Source organism: Xiphophorus maculatus, chromosome 24, assembly GCF_002775205.1.
Source record: "Xiphophorus maculatus strain JP 163 A chromosome 24, X_maculatus-5.0-male, whole genome shotgun sequence".
NCBI lineage: Eukaryota > Metazoa > Chordata > Actinopteri > Cyprinodontiformes > Poeciliidae > Xiphophorus > Xiphophorus maculatus.
Window position 1 is genome coordinate 9950323 of NC_036466.1, and position 16223 is coordinate 9966545.

The window sequence follows — 16223 nt, forward strand, 5'->3', positions numbered from 1 at the left end:
TGTGTAGGAATTCTCTCATTTTCTCTTCACATGTTGCCTCATAAAACATGAAACAAGTCAGATTGATAGCTGCTAACTTAACTCACTTATGAAGAACAATAAATAAGGAATAGAAAAGGTAAACAGTGTACCACAAAAACAAGGAAACAGACAATCTGACATAGAAGTTGGACAGTTTGGTCTTTAATGCTGGTATTCTGCATGTTGAAAACAAAACTTAGGATAAACTTGGTGGCTAAACTATGACCAAGTGTGATTTTCCAGTGTTGAGAACTTGCAGAGTCAAATGGCAGGTTGGTGGAGAAAGTAAATAAGGTTTTATTTTAACAAAACAAAGAACAAGGCAGAGCTAAAGCAAACAGAGTCTCGCATGAGGAAACACCACTGGCAATGCAGACACAAAGACTGAGAATAAACAGAAAAACTCATGAGGATATACTCAGCATGTATACTAAGGGAGGATAATGACAGATGTGCGCTGCACGTGGTATAGTCAAACTTAACAAAAAACACAAATGAAGCGGGCTCTGATAGCAAAAACTAATATGGTTATAAAACAGGAGGAACCAGAAATAAATGAAATTGTTACAGAACCAAAACTGTGAAAATTTTAGCATGTACAGAAAATGTTATCCTATTGACATTCTCTTCTTAAGATATTTTAAAAAATGCAGTTAAAAGTCTTCATCTTATCCAAATTAAAAAGAGAATTGATATTTCCCTTGATGCAGTTGATTTCTTCCTGTTTATCGAAGAAAGAAACAGCAGCTTGTTTTTGTAAGCATGTGTATAACTCATAACTCTTCTGTTTCCATTCACCACAAAACTGTGCAAATTGGAATTACAAAAATTAATTTGCTTGTAGAAACACAACAATTTAGAGAAAAACTCATGTTTTTCTATAAAAATATTTTTGCGCTATGATGGGGAGGCTTTTTTAGCTGTATCGAAATGTGATCAACAGCCAGATGTTACTACTGGTGGAAATGACGAAGAAGACGACAGGAAGTGGTTGGAGGATGATGGTGAGACGGGTTTTTTTTTACGTGCTTAGTTAAACACCTCAATTACGAATGTTTTTTTCAACATTAGAAGAATATTTTGCGCATATTTGTAATGGAGCCGGAGGCTCCATCAAGCTAATTTTGATCTCCTGTTAAAGCAGGCTCACAAGGATTTCTCTAACATGACAAAACTTTCTGTAGTATGAGATTTTAAACTCAAGATTATTTAAAATATAGATAAACGTACTTATACTTCCAAATAACAGAATCAATGCAAGTGCAGTAAGGATCCATAGAGATTACATGATCTCATGCTATGTTATGCAGATGCTTTGTCTACGCTGATGAACATTGATCCAGTATTGCTAGTAGAAGCTGCTCAAATTGACAGCATTCCGTTCTACTTCCTAAATAATTCAGCTTTTAGTTATTTGACTACTTGATTGGGCTAACAGACTCTTTATCGACCAACCTCTCAGCTTTTTATGCAATTATTACATTTAAAAAACAACAAAATTACTCAGTAACATCACAGAAAAGAAAAAGCTGACTAAAATATTGACCTGGCAACCCAGCTCTAGTTGCCATCCTTTGCCTTAGCGCTCAGGTGGTTTCTATGACATCCACTGCCACTGACGGGCGTGCCATTCGAGTCAGTCTGACGACCTGACATGGAAAGAACATCTCGAGGTCACCACTTCCACCTGAACTGGACGTCAGTTTGAAGCAAGGAGACACATTTGTCACAAGAATCAGTGATGTCCTTCTGTTTTTGTGTTTCCTCACTTCTGAGGGCACGGGTTGGTCTTTGAGCAATCTGTCATTTAGTTGCTAAGAAACTAAAATCAAAAGAACATTCTCTCCGGTTCAGTATGTGACACCGTCCTTGCACATAGAAAACGATGCCTGCAGTTTGGAGGCTGTATCGACCTGAGATAGGTATGCCAATTCTGAAGTTTAGAGCATATAAATACGAAAATTGTATGTATATGTCTGAGGAACAAAGGAATATCCTCCTCAGCTATTTTCTGCTTTTTGACAAGACTGTCCTAAAATTTCATTAAGTAATTTCTTGGCCTGTCTTTTGTGAGGGAAGAGAGATGAAATCCTATTCTGGCATTTGTTTTGTCTGTGCTGGCCATCTCCAAGCCAGGACCAACAGCTTGATGTACTTGGCAACGGCTGTGCATACATTTTCTACATCAGAGGGAAGTGTGAAGAAGTGTCGGTATAACAGGTTTACGCTCTCATCTCTGGTAAAGTGTCTTTCTTCTTGTTTCTATGACGGTTCAAGAAGTGCTCAGGTCGATTTGGAGTGATCAGCAAAAGGTCAAATAGGCTCTTGAGACTAATGAATAATAATAATACATGAATAAACCCAAATAGTGTCACAAAACCTTTAAAAAATTATGTGAGGCCAGTTAAACAAAAAAATGTTCAGATGTGAAGTAAAAGAAGGCTGAGCATGTTGATTTAAACGAAGGTTTATCAATTGGTTAATTGGTTGAAAGTCCGACTTTTGGTGTTCCAGTTTTTTATTCACACATTTCCTTTAGCGTTTTTAAATCCCGAATGTTTCCGGATAATTTGGCAACAAAAACATACAGAAGCAGGTTGCCAGGCAGAGTAAAATATCCATATCTGATTTTAAAATTAGTAACAGCAAAATATGACTTCAAATGTGAAAGTAAATAGATTGGTACCAGTTAGACGCACCTTAAGAAGATTATTATCTTCGTCCATGCTTGATACAGCCTTTGTTAGCACATTAGCATCCATCGTAGCATCTGTAGTAACAAATACATTCTTAAAAAATAAAAGATGTTACTCTGGCGTTTCATATCTCCACTCCTTAATTTCTTAGAAATGGTGACGCTTCAAACCAAATTACTTGCCAATGCTAATCGCTAATGTTAGCTCTCCTTTTAGCAACAAAGAACCCTTACTCTCACTTTGTGTTGAAACCACTGTAATAATGTGTCAGCATGGTTAAAGCATAAACCAAGGTTCACTACATGCTAAAGAAGCTTAAAAATCTGAGTGAAAAACTAATGAGAAACGAATCAGTGCTGTTGATTGTTTCTAAAAATATCCACATGCATCATCAAGGAGTCCAATCATCTAAACGTTCATTAATTTGATAATTACAGCAGCAATAGTTCTCATGTTGTTAATAAGAAACCTGTCAGGCACCTTACATGCAGAGTCTCAGCTTTAAATGTAAGCTTTTCATGAAACCAAATTTAATTTAAGTCCCACAGTGAGATCTGGATGATCTTTTAATTAGGGATACTCCACTGGTTGAAATAATTACTGAAAGCAGCTGCATGTCTAACTCTGCTACAGCACTGACCGAGAGAGTTGGCACGCATCAAACACCGGCTCCTGGTGATTGATTAATCCTTGTCTTATTATGTAAGTACAGTCATAATTTGTCTCGCAGCTGGATTCAAACTTTCTGCTTATCTCATGCTGCTTTCTAAATCATATTGTAGCTTCATAATGAATTTTCACTCTTTATTGGAGAACAGCAAAAGGAAAGAATAGAATGACGATGAAATGCTGCAGCAAAAGGATCTTTTCTTGTATGCAAATTGCATGTTAACGTCCGTTTCAAAAGTCAGAACTGTGCATTTTAAACTTATGAAATAAGAGGGAATTTTATATCAAAACACAGCCTTAATAATTAACTTGTGGCATTTGGTTTCAGCCAGTGCTTCAAACAACAACCAGCTATGGGGTTGTTAAAATTGGCAACGTATAAATGGCAAATAGTTTCACACCAAGGGATAAATTAAAACTTTCTGTTAAATACACATAGATTTGTTTAGTCAATGTGAAGCAATAAATAAGTAGAGAAAGGAGCAGGAATACACCCCAGGTTTACATCTCAAATGTAATTTCACCAAGCCAAAGTGCAAAAAACCCATAACGGCGTTTCAGAGCACGGATCGACACCAATGATCGTGTGGAAATCAAATTATCGAGGCTAAAGAAATCAGCTGTAGCACTTTTTTGAGCTGGCGCCACGGGGGATGTCTTCCAAACTGGGAGAAGTGGACATGCTGCTCACATCTTCCTTGCTTCCCTTTGCCTTCTGATTTACTCCTGGCTCCATTTCCAGGACTCTTGGAGCATCTTGGAGATGAGGAGGAGGGGAGAGATCATCTTTCAACTGTGTTGACACGTCATTATGAAAATGGAGTCCTCTCTGGCCACGCCACATGGCTTAGCGGCCTCTTGCTGCTGGCTCCGTTCACTGACCCAAATGCGAGCCAACAGGGCTGTCAGAGGATACTCCCTTGGCTTCGGAAAGGCAGAGATTATGTGCATAACGACGGAGTGACAGATAGAAGTGGAGAAAGAAAGAAAACAGTTCTGTACTGTGCAACTTAAGCTTGCACTTCACAATAACTTGATATTTTGCGTTCATCTAAAAGGTGTCAAACTCAAGGCTTGGGTGCCAAATCTCCAAAGGGACAGTGAATACAATCTGATCAAGATTATTTTTTAAGTTAAATCAAGCGGTTTTTTGCACCAATTTGTAATTGTGAGTTTGTTGCAAACTTTCTCCAAAAATGGTCAAAAACATGGAGTTTAAGCGATGCTCACTCCCAATCTGCAGGTGGCAGTGTTTCTTACTTCCACTACACAGATCCCTCACTTACTTGATGTCAGGTTATAGTCTGGGATAGATGTGAAGAGTGACAAAAAGACACATTTACCATCATACGTAAGCATAAATATCGCAGAATTCCTTGCAAAGATTTCTATAGTAATACCACAAAAAAAAAAACTGTGGTTTGGATCACAAAAACATTTGCGAAATCATGGAAAAGATGTTGATATTTTAACAGTTTCTTCATGGATTTTATCAATCCATTCTGCTACAACCTGCCCTTTTAGTAGCCCAAAATGAAAATAAGTTTGACACCCTTGATCTACAGTATATCAATATATTAATGCCAAAATAAGGATGTTTCAAGGAGTTTGAATACTTTTGAACGGAGCTACACGTTCAGAGCTGCACTTAATGAGCTCAGAGGCTGGAAAAAGGCTGCTCTGTTTCCAAAAGATGTTTTTTTCATCGCAAATAAGCCCCTTTGGTTAAAATTGGTTACTCTTCTCCCAGAGAGTACGTGCCCCTCGGAGTGACATCAAAGCAACGGGATTAGGTGTTCATTACGGGGAAAGAAGCTCGACTCTCATCACATCTGAGATCTCTGGGGTTTCACATCCAGACAGAGATGAAAACAGATTTTTGAACTTTTCACTACAAGTGAGTTTGGGTTCAGTGTTGTTTGAAAAATGATACTACATGTTTTTGTAGGATTGAGAGTTAAAGGGCACTGAATAAATCAGTCCCACCAGGAATGATGAACACGTCCACAATGTAGAAACACAATTAATGGAAGTTTGCAAACTGTAAACTTGCTGCAAAATCTATCTAGTTGATAAACCATTACGTCAAATCAAAATGAGATATTTCAAGTTCTCTATGGAAATTCTCTGTAATTATTTTTCCCCTAGAAAGAAGAATGAATGATTCTGGTAAACATGGCCGTTGGTCCAAGTCCTAAATCAGCACCATGTTCTTTTTCTGAAACATATCATGTCATTTTTGATCTTGTAGTACTTTTGGTTGGCTGCCCACTCTTGGGAAAGTTCAACATTTCTTCAGATCGGGCCATGATATGTTGCGCTTTCTGATCTTATAATATTTTTCTTTCTAGTCTGTTTGGTTCGAGCCAAATTGGATGAGTCTCCATTGGCAACGTGTGCCATTAGGTGTCCAGTTTATCCAAAATATCTGGGTATATTTGGTTGTTGTGGGTTTCCCCATTCAGTTGACGTTGTGTTTGATCTTCCGCAAGTATCGCCGTCGTTCATTCAGTGACGTAAATCTATGGGACAATTGACGACTGTAGTCTGCTGCCAATAAATTTCCTCGGCTTGATTCCACAAAAGGGAGCCGCGCAGGATGTGCAAATGGAGACGAATTTGTCCGGGGCTGATTGTGACAAACATCTGTTGGGCTTTAGCCTACTTCATGTCGTCAGACAGGTCCTAGCCAAAAAGATTTCTTTATTCTACAGATCTGACAGTAATCAGATTTGGTTAAGACTTATGAAATTTAACTCAGATCTTCAAAAAATTATGATTCAACAAGCAGGGTGATTACTTTACCCTTTTTAATTGAAATAATCATTTAAAAACTACTTTGTGTACTAAATCAGGATAAATCAGATTTTAAAATTTGTGTATCGAGTTCAAATATTGAATTGTGCTAAAAACAGAAGAAATCTGTAAGAGGGCAAATACATTTCCACAGTTCTGCATATTCTATTTAAGTTAAATAAATCTGAAATCTAATTCAGCCAGGTTGTATTTCCTGTGATACGGTTAGTTCCAGTATAAATCATAAACTGACTCAGATGTTGTGGCTGAAATCATTATTTAATGCCTTAACTGGAATTAAGGTGAAAAAAATATCTCTTGTATGACATATGCAGGATCTTAGTGACAAGTTATTTATTATGACCTACGTCTTTCTTTTTTCAAAGCAAGGCGATGACATTTCAAGTCAGCATTTTTACCCGATTTCCTGTAAACGTGAATCTGCCACTCAGTCAAATTGAGTTAGAGATTATGTCTCTTTTTCCTCAGAGTGAAATACAAATCATAATTTAACTCCAGTGGGATAAATATCAGTCAGTAACGGAGCTGAAAGAGAGGACTTGACTTGAGCTGCATGCCAGTCATCCTGATTGGCAGCTGGCTCGGAGGACTGACAGTGAGGAGGAGTAGCAGGAGTCAAAGGTTGAACGCTGGCTCCGTTCTCAGCACCTGGCACCTCCATTGAAGGAATCACAGGACTCCCACTGGCTTAATGGTTCCTTTATGCCATCAATAAAACAATCAGAGTTCTAGTCTAGACAAAAATTAGGTGGTTATTATTTTACATAAACATTTCTGGACATTTTTAAATCTCTGAATATAATATACAAACCAGCAGAGATAGAAGTAGTATTGACTCTACTTGTAATTTTTTGCAGTTTGGGTTGTTGGAATCTTAAAATATGTCTTTTTTGGGTATTTCATGCGATATGCCATCACAAACTAGTGCATAATTATTTCGATAAAAGATTGACGAGGAGTCAAATTCAGCCAGGAGATAGGCAGTAGCAGTATCTCTTTTTTTCTCTCTTTCTACCAAAAACTAGATAATAAAAGTCTTCAGTTTGGTGCTTTGGTCTCAACTAGCCCTTTTTTTGACTAGCAATATTGTTTACAAAGACTTCAAAATTCATTTTATTTGTTATTTTCTTTATTTATTTCGGATATTTAAAATTTCTTCCAGTTCCAGTGTTAAATATTCATTAGAATTTAAAGTTTACTGATCTTTGAGAATGTGATCTTGCCATTATTATTTCGCCATTACCATTATATTACTTAAAAATGGTCTCAAAACAACAATATTATCATTTATCGCAATAACTTCTGGAACAATTTATTGTCCAGCAAAACGTGTTATCCTGACAGGCCTAGGCAGTAGCATGATGATAGATGAGAAAAACCTACCGGCTTAAATCCAACCAGCCAATATTTTTTAAAAATGGCTGATAACAAACAGACATTCACTGTCCAATCTGACTGAGTTTGGACAATTTTGCAAAGAAGACCGGGTTAAAGTCTCTAAATGTACAAAGCCAAGAGATGTGCCCTGTAAAATGGAAAATCATGTACATTTCTTTTTCTCCTTCACATTTATCCACTGATTTCTTTGTCAATTTGTTGAAATCCCTATAATTACACAAAATATAAAAATAAGCACATGCAGCTTTAGCATGCCGCTTCCAACCAACTCATTTCAATAATGACCGACAGAGCCAACAAGGAGGGTAAATTAGCGTAGAGTCACTAATGAGGCGACCTGCAGATAATCACAGGCTATAATTCACCAACTACACACACAGCTTGAGTCGTACTGCAATATGCAGGAACACACTGTTATCCAGGTATTCAGCTCATGTTTAAAAGCAGGCCATCAAGTCAAATCAATTCACATGACATTCAATCTGTGGGGATCAAAACACAAAGTAGAAAAGGGTCATTATAGTCTGATCTTACCCTTTAACTTTAATGACCCATGCATATTTTAAAACCACTTATATTCAGCCAGGCTATTACAACTTCATATTTACATTTTTATTTTACAATTGTTACTTTTCTCTTGTCCATGGGAACCATTTTCTCTTCTTGTTTGAAGCTTAAATGCTGCATATTTTAGTGCAGAACGTGATACAAAGCATCAATGAATTAGGTACTATTATTATTTAACTTTTCATAACTACATCTGTTTTCTAACAACAAGCTTTACAGATTTCTTTGGAAGTGAAGCAAAGAGGCTTCACAGGAGGAGTTATTTTTTGCCCTCTTATGTAAATTGTGACCCCTGAACTGGGCTTTTACTCTCCTGTCCAAGTTGCCAAAACCAAACAAGCAGCAAAGTCTCTTTAAATCTGACGAGCAATAAAGCTTTCACTTCTCAAAGCCCTGGGGTTGCACATACGTCTCCAGAGAGGTAAAGGTCAGAGTAATACTAAGTAAAAGCGCCACAATTAAGAGATGTAGATGAATTATGTTTTGACAACTTAAAAGAGGCAATCTATCCTTGAGAGTAGGAGACATTAATCAGCCATAACAAGAAGAGAAAACAATAATTACTTGTTCATCTTGGTTCCAAAATCTATTTTGGTTTTATCTTTGCTTCTCTACAGTGATCAAAAACTAAATCTGGCCAGATGGGAACATTACAAAGATGCACTGGACAGTCTGAAGATGTAGAGTCAAAATAACTAGGGGTGTAAAAGCGCTAAATAAACTAAATCTTTTTGTTTTTTGGCACAGAAATAGTCTCATGAGGAATCAACTAAATAAAAATAACATAATATCCAGAACTTGTAGATGTAGCAGCTGATCCACAGAGGAGGAGGAACTAAGAGTAAGGAAAATATGCAGTAAAATATATCAAAAATGACAAAACTAAGCGCTTAAAGTAGCTGGAGGCACCATTTATGACTTTTGATTCACCTTTTCCTGACCACTTCCGGTGAACCCTCAGTGTTTTTTTTTGGTACTGCCCACTTTATTGGATTTAAAATAAAATGGTCTGTAGATGAGTTATGCTTCAGTGGCGGTTCAGTTCCACTATAAATACTGAGAAGGAATAATAACAGGTCATTAATTAGCATGTCAGAGCGGGACAAGGAGCAAAGATGGCGCCTCAAGATGCAAAAATAAGAATTTAAGTTTGACCTAAACCTGCCTCGTAAAAACCTGAGATTTAATTAGTCTCCTTGGTCTAAAACTTAAGTCCAACTGACTATTTTTTTTATCATGTATTTAAGAGCGAAATGAGCTACAGACTACAACTTCTGCGCCTGTTTTACTGTAAAATTACGATTGTTAGCTAGTGTCACTGGTGGATTATTAGGGGATTTTAACGCATTATAACAACTTTCCCATGTAAGCTGAAGCTTCATAGTAATAAACACATTAATTTGCCTCAAATTGAACGTTATGATAAATGACTTTGACTCATTTATGAAACAAAATAAGCGCAACTTACCCCAATATTATTTCGCTGTTAAGCGGTCATGACAAGGGCACTTCCGGCTGAAAATAACAAAATAAAAGCTCTTCCTGTTTCGTTCATTCTGAAGTTAAAATTTCTTAAATTTGAGCATATTATTTCAAAACTACTTAGATTTACTTAATTACATTTACTTTTTTGTAGAATGTTCATCTTTTCTTTTTTTATCAACTTATTTTATTGTGTTATCGTTTTTGTACGTTTTTGGTGAAGCTTTAAACCTGTTTCTAAAAGACTGACTTTTTGGCAAAAATTATTTCTAGTAGAAGTTGTACTGCATCATACGTTTTACTTTTGCCCGAGTAATATTATTATGACCAAGTATCACCACTTACTCTAGCCACCTCAAGTAACTTCAGTTAATTAAAAACAAGCCTGTTAAAACCAAAAATGCACAGAGACACACAGCTACACCAAAAAATACTGTCTTCACTTTTTGGAATAAAGGAAAATGTCACAAAATAATATGTTGACTGCATTGTCAAACCATCTGAATAGTTTTGAATTGAGACATTTTTTCATTTTCCTTTTGCAGTTTTGTGCTGTGCGGCAATTCAGTGTTAATTTAATTAAATTCCTCCTCAAAATATTCTGTATTACTATACAATACACAAGTGAGAAGTTTGGTCACTCTCATTTAGTCATCACGCAAAGCCACTCTTTTTGAAAGAACAAAAAAAGAGCTAATTACTGAAAAAATTATGCCTTTTTGCATGTTTTTCTTGAACTTTAAAGTTTCTTTTCATTCTTTTTCTTTTTCAAATTTAGGAAAAACGTCTTAGTGTCATTTTTTGCAACAACATTTCCAGATATGGAATGAAAGAAGTTACCATTTCTTATTATAGCAAATCTTTTCCTAGATAGTTTTATCAAGAATAATATCCTCACTATCTGATCCTCTCTCTTCATGGCTCCTAAACTAAAATGCCTATTTTCATCCACGTCTCACTAAAACATCCTTCTGGCTTTAGAAATCCATCAATTTACAACTTGCTGCAGCAGAAATATACGCGGGGAGCTTTGTACTTGCATTCAAAGTCCATTTATAGAAAGCAGTCAGTTTTTTTTTTTCCTGACACTCCAGCTAACCGTGAAATTCTGAGCGTTCAGTGCAAATGAATGACATTAACTGAGAGAAAACGCCCTCGCCTGACACTTTTTCAAGCCTCTATCAGCGCTGTCTGGTTCTGTCTGCCTGGCAGTTGCCATATCTGAAGCTAGAAGAGAAATATTTCATTATTTTTCGATTACTGGACGTTTTCTTTATAATTAAACTCTATTTATAATGTAAATTGTCCCTTGTTTTTTGTTTTCCCTGCATAGCCAAAATGGATGTGTTATTTTCAGTTTTTCCTAGGAATAAAGTTAAAAATTTCATTCAGTTATTCACAGGCAGCTTTGGAAAGCTCCACAACAGCTGAATGATGAGTTAATCTCATTCCTTTTTTTGCCTTTAAACACTGATTAATTCATGAGGGCTTCTCAGAAAAGAGGAATACTTCAAATGACGCCAAAAAACAGCAGTTTTCTGGGCTCTCATAGCTGCAGCCCTGCCAATAGCTTCTCCCTCAAGGTGGAAATAAAGTCATTTACGGATTCTTGTGAAATAGATTCCCTGAACCTAAAAACATTTGGTTAACTGACATCCTGCTGTCTCTGACTGCTTTCTTTTCCTTTATTTTGACTCTTTTAACACTGATGTCATTGGAAAAGCTCTCCTTATATGAAATATATTCAGGAAAGTGCAACAAAAACTTCCTGCTTTAAATATTTAGCTGTTACAAAACTTAGACCATTAATTTTATCTTTCCCCCCGTTGAATTTGTAATTAGATTCTTGGTCTTTATTTCCTGTTGGGTAGAATATTGTGATCCTTTAAGCGTGGGTATAGATCTGTGTTTCTGCAGAAGGTACATAATTAAATTGTTGGCTTTTATCAGAAAAAATGAGTAATCATACAAAACCAACGCTGGCTGCAGTCCACCGACTTCCTGTTCATCATAGGATTGGTTTTAATAGTTTTTCTGTTTTTTAAGATAATTTATCATTTGGTTGATACCATTAAGCTGACACTGACCAGTAGATGCTCTAGGATGTTCCAGGACATCCGGTGACAGGGAACATAACGCTATTTCTGGGCCTGACTAAATCTTTGGACCATAAAAATCCAAGACATTAGAGCAAGATCTAAAATCGCTGAAATATTGACAAAACCAGTTTGGCAATCCTGAACTGGATCTCAAGTGGGTATAACACATAAAATCTGTAAAGTCACATCTTTTAGTCCTACCTCAAACTTAAAAACCCAATCGTTTGATCACTAAGGATCCAAAAGGATCCAGTGGTTTGTTTTTCTGCCTAATCTTTTAAATTTTGGTTGGGTACAAATCTTGAATTTCCAGGATGCTAATCACTATGCTAACAGCGTTAGCATGAATCTCATTATGTTTGCCACCTTTTGCTAGCTGACTTGCAGACTTTGTTAGTTACTTTTATTTAAATTACAGAACAGTTTGTCTGATGTAAAACACACTTAGAGAGTGTTATCAGCTTGACCAGTTCTCTTCCTGTGTGAAACTCTTACTAAAAACTAAAAGAAAGGTGTGTAAAAATCAATTAAATGGCTGCAAAATTTTGGATTATTCTGATCATAAATTACTGACATGTTCCATTCTCTGTAGGTGTTCTACACAGGGAGATAATTGGTGGAGCACAACCTCATATTTCAGTTTTCTGCATTATTAATTATTGGTTTTATGGTAATAAAATAGCCAAAGAAAACATGATGATGGAATAATAACTTGAAATAGCATAAACATTGAGGTTCTTGCAACTGGATTTGTGTTAAGATGATTGGAGTCAGCTTTGGTTGTTGCTCTTCTTGGACGACTCCATGACCAACTAATTAAGTCAGAAAGCTCAGGAAAATAACCTTTTAAAAGAATTCCACCTTGAACTTTAATTTCAAATGAATGTGCATACACAATATTGTTTTTTCCCATCCAGACTGGAGTTTTGTTCTTGTCTCTTTTTTCCTCAGCCAACACTTGACCGGTCTGAGTGCTTCAACAATTCCCTGATTACAATCAGAGTTTGTGTTTTTCTTTCCTAAGGTGAGTGCACCCGTTCATTTCCTATTGCGACAGATGATCAGCTCACTCTCTCCTTACAAATAAGCACAGATTTTCAATGTGAATTTGTATTTATGGACTCTAAAAAATGTTGTGAAGTGAATTTATTAAAAGTTACTTTGGAGTCATTTCATGGCCTTTTTTTTAAACCTCTATTTATTGGAATGGTTTTTCTTCCACGCCTCAGGGGTCTGCCAGGCTGTAATTGGCCTGGGGTGAGAGCCAATTGTTCAGCTGTTGAATTATACGAGCCTCAATAAGTACATCTCAAACAAAAGTTATTATCCCCACCTCCAACTCATGCTTAAAAATCAATAGCAGAAAATGAGAACGACTGACAGCTTGCTTTTCTCTAATGCTAACATAATTTCAGTGAATGACCTGCCTGGATCCAGGCTGTTGAATTCAACAACAAGAAAGAACTTACTGTATATCGAGTCAGTAATTTACTGACTCAATTTGTGTATAAAAGCATTAAACTATTCTTTTCCTGCCATTACTAATCCATGTTGGCATTGGAGAGATTATCCAAGGAAGGAAATAAAACACAAGCAGAAGTCCTACACTGCAGAAAGTGAGAAAAATGTTCCTCTGAGATAAGTCCCTTCTAGCTGAACTATCCAGCTCACTGTTTATGAATAATTCACACAGAGGCAACCAGTATAAAGGAAGCTGCAGAAGAATTGCACAGACGGATATTTGCAAAGCTACTGGTGCAGCTAGAAAGAAACGATTCACCAAGTGGTTCTTTGTCAGATTCTCTGACTCAAATCAGAAGAAAAAGATGTTTTGAGATTTCAGGACTTCCACAAGTCATTAGGTACAATTTCCAGATGTCTGGTGGTGTTTAGTTTAAACAATTATATGAAAATATAACCACTAGAAGAAAGTCCAACTGTCATAAAGGTCTAAAAAGAGCTAAACGATGAAGAAAATGTGTTGGTGCATAATGTTCATATCTACCCCAAAAATAACCTGTGAAGATGCTGGTAGCAGGATGTCATCAATCGAACAAGTTATGGGCTGAAGATCCGTTCCTCGAGGAAGAAGCCATTACTCTGCAAACAACATAAAAAGACAGACTACAGTTTTAAATTGCACTTAGGGACAAAGACCTTAACTTCTGGAGTAAGGTTGCATAATGTCACATCTATGATCTATGGCATCTATGATATCATCATTGCAATTTTTACCAACAGTGTCGCCATCGTAAGATTTGCTAATAGTTTGTAAACATGAAACTGGATGGAAAATGGACTGAACCAGTTACATGATCACTCAAAGTACACACGTTCTTACAGAGAGGGTTAAAAACCCTCAGCAGGAGGTTATAGACGTGTGATAGGAGGAGAACCTTACCCAGAACTATCCCACCAACCATTAAGATTCAAGGTTTCCCCCAGAAAACTTGCTAAGCCCGACGTTTGGATCCTAGGGCCGTCATTCTCGTCATGTTTTTGAGTTAAAACATGTTTAAAGGTGACAGGAAATTTGAAAATATCACTTGATAGTTATGTGTTATATACCTGAACATCAACTAAAAAGTCTTAAAAATGCAAACATTTAAAAAAAAAACATAAATAAATAAGCAGTGCTAAGCCTGGTGGGGTACAAGCAAAGCCTTGTGGCCCGCCAGGCTTATAATACAATACTGTGGGAACAAGCAAACACCCCAAAAAAACTCAAAAATGATGCTCAGACAACTAAATCAACATAACTTATTCATATTTCTCAAAAATTGCAAAGCAAATAGATGAAGAGGGAGCCAACACAACCTCCACACTGACAGTAATCCTCTGGGAATTAATCCCAGCCTACATTTATTACTAATTTAAATCGGTGAGTAGGCCTGCACCGAAGGACAATGCAACTACAACCGATGGGATAACGGTTTTCTAAAGGTTTCTAAATTAGTCGCTCCAAGTCTGCTTCAGAGGTCTGAAGCAACCTAACAAAGATGGAAAGTTGAGAGAAGGGAAAACAAGACAGCTGCTGCAGAGATGTGGAGGTAATCACTGCTGCAGTGACTATTTCCTAAGGTGACACAGCAATCAAGCTCAGAAAAACACTCAGCAAACTGCACAACATTTCACATTACCAATATATATATAGATCCAATGCCAACAAGGAAATTAAATGCCTTGAATTGGACATAGGTAACATTTCTGACCATGTATTTCCACTGATATGTAGGAAAATGGTATATAAAGCCTTTATTCATAGTTACTGCAGTTTTCATTTATTTCTGTATGTGTCAGACCATGTCACCTTTCTGACTTCCTGCAAAGGGCAAACAGTTAAAACTGTCCGTGTTTCAAGACAGAGCCATCAAACGTCGTCCTGGCACGTTGTAAAATGAACAAAAAATATTCTTGGAAGCGTGTTTCAGCACAGAAAGTGAAATTCAGTGACAGAGTCAGCAAAGCATAAACACACATTGTGTCAAAAAGAAAATTCCAGAATAACCACTAAAATAGCAGCAAAGCAGAAATCAACAAATTGCTTTTGAAACATTTTATTGAAAGCTCAGTAAGGCAGAAAATCAGAAAATAAACTTGAACTCTCTATTATTACTTGCCTGGCCCTTACAGTGAAGAATAAAGTGTGTTTTGTATAAACTCTAACTTCTAGTTCATAAAATCAACTAGATCAGTTTCTGTAACATTATTTTTTTCTGAACAAATGCACAGAATATATATATTTTTTAATGTACAGCACCTTGCAAAATGTTCACAGATATTAACTTTTTCCATTTTTGTCACACCAAATGATCCATTTTATTGGATTTTTTTGTAACAGATCAACAAAGCAAGAAAAATAACATTTTCAAAATGTCTGCAAAATGAAATCTTACTCATCCACTAAATGAAGGCCAGAGCAACCAAATGCCTTCAGAAAACGATGGGAAAGTTTGATCACTTTTTCTTCCACAAACAGATTGCAAGTTTACTGTTAATTACTTTTCTGTGTCTTTAAAATCCTTATTTTGTTTCTTTTTTAATCTGTGAGTCAAAATTTGCTAAACTAAACAAAAAATAAGTTATTAAAAAACAAGTAATCTGTAACTGAAGGACAGAAATACTACAAAAGTATTTACCTGTTTATACTTTGGTGACTTTAGACGATTTTTTAAATTTAGGGTTTTTGAGAAAAAGATCCGCAAGACTTAAAAATGCTAAACCATGTTTGATTTATTTTCCCCATAAGACCCTCAAAACAAAACTAAACAAGCTTAAAATGTAAATATTAGGGTCATAGTAGATAAGAAAAAATGGAGAGTAATTTTCCACCAAAGAACTCAGAAATTTTCAGATTAATCTCAGAAAATGTCCAAAAAAAAAGAAGTTTCTGAATTTGAGAAGTTGAAAATTAGCACACACACACACACACACACACACACACACACAAAAGACTCAGAATTTTATCTGGAAA